The sequence below is a fragment of the Meleagris gallopavo genome, chromosome 1, assembly GCF_000146605.3.
Source record: "Meleagris gallopavo isolate NT-WF06-2002-E0010 breed Aviagen turkey brand Nicholas breeding stock chromosome 1, Turkey_5.1, whole genome shotgun sequence".
Taxonomy (NCBI): Eukaryota; Metazoa; Chordata; class Aves; order Galliformes; family Phasianidae; genus Meleagris; species Meleagris gallopavo.
In genome coordinates, this window is record NC_015011.2 from 151,048,974 (window position 1) to 151,053,814 (window position 4,841).

General features: G+C 38.6%; 1 long non-coding RNA gene across 1 annotated transcript in view; it reads left to right on the forward strand.

Moving 5' to 3' along the window:
- Window positions 1–2,274, forward strand: part of LOC116216321 — a 3,055-nt gene extending 781 nt beyond the window's left edge. Inside the window, exons 2-3 of the long non-coding RNA XR_004158873.1 lie at window positions 175–320; window positions 1,014–2,274. This is a non-coding gene — a long non-coding RNA (uncharacterized LOC116216321). The remainder of the gene's footprint in view (window positions 1–174; window positions 321–1,013) is intronic.
- The last annotated feature ends 2,567 nt before the right edge of the window (window positions 2,275–4,841 follow it).

Below are 4,841 nucleotides of genomic sequence, written 5' to 3' on the forward strand. Positions count from 1 at the left end.
GTTGGAGCTTCATGGTCCTTGAGGTCCCTTCCATCTTGGGCCATTCTGCGATTCTGTGTCTCACTGAGTGCTTCTGGAAAGGACAGAATTAATGTCAGCTCCTTGTAGGGCCATAAAGTATGGCTTTACTCTCAACTGCTTCACACCATGGAAGCACTTTTTTTTTGAATGCAGACTATGACACAGAGATTAATCTGAATTCCTGGGATACACCAACCACTGACTGAAGGGAGTGCCATTTTGCTTTTGTATAACACCAGTGGAGAAAATGGTGCCAGATGAACCCAAACCCATCTGCTCACCTACTGATGAGTGTGAAGGTATTTGTTGGTTCTTCATTCAGAGTTTTTAAATCCATTTTTGGGGCATTGCTACTTAGCACTATAATTTGAAACGGTGGTGTATTTATCTGACTATTGTATTATATAGCATTCTTGCAAGACTGTGTTACAATCTTTAAATGATATTTTGCATCTGTTTTGAGAGTCTTTTTTGAAACAAAGCTTCCAGAAATGCTTACTTAATTAAACAATTACTTATCAGATAGAAATCTATTTTTTTTCTTACTCTTGTGCTATGTTGTTGATGCTCAACAGAACAAGTATTGTACCTCTTGTCTATTTTGAGCAAGGTTAGGAGTTGGACTCAATAATTATAATTAAATAACCTCATTAAATGAATTTTTAAAATATTCTTTGAAATAAATATGAGATAAGGCTATGTAGGTAGATAAGGCTACTGTGATTTCAAATAACAGCATTGAGAGAACCAGGGACTGTACCTTTATATCTATATCAACAAGAATTTCAACAGTGACGCTGTACAAAGGGAAAAAGTTACACAGTGTGATTCACCTTGTCTTTGCACAGATTCCAAGAAGTCCACAAGCAAAACATTTCATAAGCCATCACTTCTAATGCATTTTATTATCAGCATTGCTGCATGTACAGACAATGTAGTTAAAAAAAAAAAATTGTAGAACTTACATTTTTAATCTTTTTTTCTTTCTGTAGAAGAGACAAAGATGTGGTCCTTCTACAACATGGTCTGCTGTGTGCAATTTCCAAAACCACCTGAATAGTTCATGCTTTGCTTAGGTGGAGCATACATGAGCTGCCCATGATTCGCTGCCTAAGCAGAGGAAAATGGAAGAGAAGGTTTGGCTCTGAGCCGAGGCTATGGCTGGAGAATAAGGGCTCTGCATACCATTCGTCTTACTTACTTATTCGTGTACTACTTACTAATGTGATGTTACATTGTTTGAGCTGGACCTTCCTGGACAAACTATTTGCAAATGGCTTGCTTGTGTTTCTGCAGACTGACTGTGAAACGAATGAGATGAGTGGAGATGCAAGAAACCGGCCCTGCCTGCCCAGGCAATGCTGTCTAGTACAAGCAGTCAGCCAGCCTAAGTGATACACAGCTGTGATTGGATCGAGTATGCATCTTCCAAATCAATGGAAGCATTTCAGTTGATTTGAGTATGGACAGGATCAAACTTTCTTGTGCTACTGTGCAGAGGTGACTGGCAGCATCCTGCTGTAGAAGGCCTCCAAGAATTTCAGGACCTTTCCTTGGCTCATAAAAGTGAAAGATAAGCAGGGTTACCCAGAGCCACCATTGAAAGCTACGTTTTTCATTTTGTATTGCTCAGTATTTAAGTTTTTTGAAGTTTAAGTTTCAACACCGAGTATGAGAATTGATTGTCTTTACTGTCTAAGGAAGAGCACCTGGACCTCAGCAAGAAATGGTTACAAAGGTGCAAAAAATAAATGAAACTTGACAACGAATCTTAGGTCAAATGAAGTAAACAACGGGAAAAGATTGGTGCCAGAAATGGGTCTAATTTTTTTGTTTTGTTTCACTCATTCAGACATGAATAACCTTCAGCTTCTCCATTAGTTGGGCTATAGTAACTTCCTGAGGAGGTCCAGGAGGAGAATTTATGGAAAACAAACTTATTCCTAGTGAAGACACCCTGCATCACAGTGATGAATACTTAGTTCTGATGGCAAAAAATATTTCTATGACAATCAGGCAAACCAAGATGAATATTTGCATGGTTCTGATCTAAGTAGTGCTGGAGGGAGCTGTGTTAAGAGCAGGGCAAGTTCTGCCTCTGAGAAAAGGTTAGGCTGGAGAGTCCTGAATGGATCTATGCTGTTCAGCCTGGAGAAGAGAATGTGACCTGAGAGTAGTCTTTCAGTCACTAAAGGGGAGCTACAGGAAAGAAGGGGACAGACTTTTCAATGGGGTCTGTGGTGATAGAACAAAGGGTGGGGTTCTGAGCAACCTGATGTAGCTGTAGCTGTCCCTGTTCATTGCAGGGGAGTTGGACTAGATGACCTTTAAAGGTCTCTTTCAACTCTAAGGATTCTATGATTCTATGAACTCTAACTATAATTGAGGATGTGGATTGGTAGGGCTCAGGCTGTCACTTGCTGCATTTCTATATTTGTTGAAAGTGACAAGAAGAAAGATCAAGATCCTGAAATTCAAGTTTTTACTTGGGTACATATGCCTTTTTTTTTTCTACCATATTCTTTGCTTTTGATAATTTCCAGAATAGGATATTTCTTCTTTTTCTTCTTTTTTCTCTATTTTTTTCCATTCCAAACTAGGTAGTTTTGCAAATTCGTGACTCAAAGTATTGCTCTGCAGCTGAAGTTCAGAAATACATGTATGTACATATCAACTGGACTGAAACAGCACAGTTCAACAAAAGACATATCACCACTGTTGTCACTGCAACAATATATTCATGTTACAATCAAAAAGACATCTTTGAAGTCTCTGAAAGTATCCTTTACAGACTATAGGAAGAAGCTAGATGTCCCTTCTGGACAGTGCCTTTAACAGTCAGACATCTGTATTGTGTGTTTAGTAGAGAAGGCAAGGAGTGTGGAGTGCAAAGCAAATAGTACCTTTCCAAAGTATCTGTTCTTATTTAATTGTTTTAGAACTCTATTTTAGAACATTCTCTTCGGCTAAGTGTTGCATTTGGAAAGATTCCAGAGCTGTCCAATGCTGGTAGAACAAGGAGATTTTTTTGCACACATCTGCCTTTGAGAATTCTACAATAATGTATATTTGTGTTGTTTCATCTTTGTACATGCTTCCTCCTCAGGGAGAGTTCTGCATTTGGAAGCACACGTTAATTTAATTTAAAGGTAGAACTGCAGCAATAATGGTTTGCCCCTGTGGGAACCTCGTGGCGATGGTGAAGAAGCAAGCTGTAAAAGATTGAGGCTATCCTGTTCTTTCTGTCACCTGCTTATTTGTTGTTGTGAGTATAGGTGCACATGTGTATAAATAGGGTGTGAACCTGAACATATAAACTAAGAAAATTGCTATTGCATAAGACAGTCAGGATTTTGGAGAGACTCGTGTCAACACTGCTATAAGTGATGCAAATTCATCTTGTCACAAATGTCAGAAATGTTCTTTTTTTATTTATTATTATTATTATTATTATTATTATTTTTAAAGTTCTTTGATTTTTAAATGAAACCTAACAATGGAAAGAGAAAAGGAGAATCCCAGAAGGACTGAAATGCTGAGAAATGCAGTTGATTTTTCAAGCAAACTAACTTAAGAAGTTAGTTTAAAATGAGAAGGAAAAAAAAGGACTTAAACACATAAAAATCCTTAATTTTTAAAGCTGGTATACTCTGCATGGGAGACAAAGGTTAAGATATCATTGAAAAAACCATTTTCCCAACACTTCCTAATGGCTAATGCCTTCCTGTCAATTTTTATGAACACAACTAATTGTTCCAGGAACAATTTAAGAAATAAACCCTTGATTTTTAAATGCTAGCAGGATGGATTGCGAGAGGGAGAACTACTGGCAGATACCTTTTTTGGGGTTGCTTTTCCTGTAGTGCCCTTGGTGTGCTGCTTCACAAAGCAAAAGAAGGAAGGCATCTGCCAGCACCGGGCCCAGTTTACAGTCTTTGCTCATGTCCACAGAAGCCAAACGCTGCTCTAGGCAATGAACCTCAGGATTAGGGATAGGCTAATCCCTGAAAAAGGGATGGCTGTTCTTGGATAAAATACTGAAAGAAAGAATATTTGGAGACTTATAAAGCACTTCTACAACTCAGGCATTAAATTCCCTTTCATGGTGTTGAAGACCATGTCTTTTGTTCTGTAGAGTTTCACAGATGATGTTGGGTAAGTCTTTAAACGCATCCAAGTTACCAAATGGAATGTGCACAGGACATGTACTTGCATGACATGAACCTTGCAGGACATGAACCTGAGTTCACCTTTGTTTTTAACTGACATCCCTACCACAGTTTACCAGGTCTCTCACAGCCAGAAAAGAATGATCTTGAAGATGCAGCAAGTATAGGATGTTTTGCTCTAGCTTCCACCTCACACAGAAATGACCCAACTGGGTCTGCTGTGCAAGAACACCATTCAATCCAGTACTAGCAATGTAGTAAATGTAACCAGACTTGGCATGCACAGCAATTTTAAAAGCTCAGTATAGCATCTCCAAAAACAATCCTTAGACGGCAGGAGATTATTCTTTGCATGTATTTCGAAGCCTATTTCACCCAACATTTACTTCCAAAACCATTCTATTTCTCTTTGTTAATGCTGTGAAGTTACCAATACTTACCTCACTGCTATTTTATCAGCATCCTTCTGCACAAGCTTTTCTTCAGAATGGTTCACATTTCTGGGCAGCTACCCATGTTCCTTTCATAGGTGACGGCACGTGCAAGTATTTGGAGAATCAACAGCTCATTTGGTTTCCTGTGTACCTATCAGACTAAATACTCAGAAAATAACCTTTGATGACACTAAGCTGAGCAGTGCAGTTGATACAT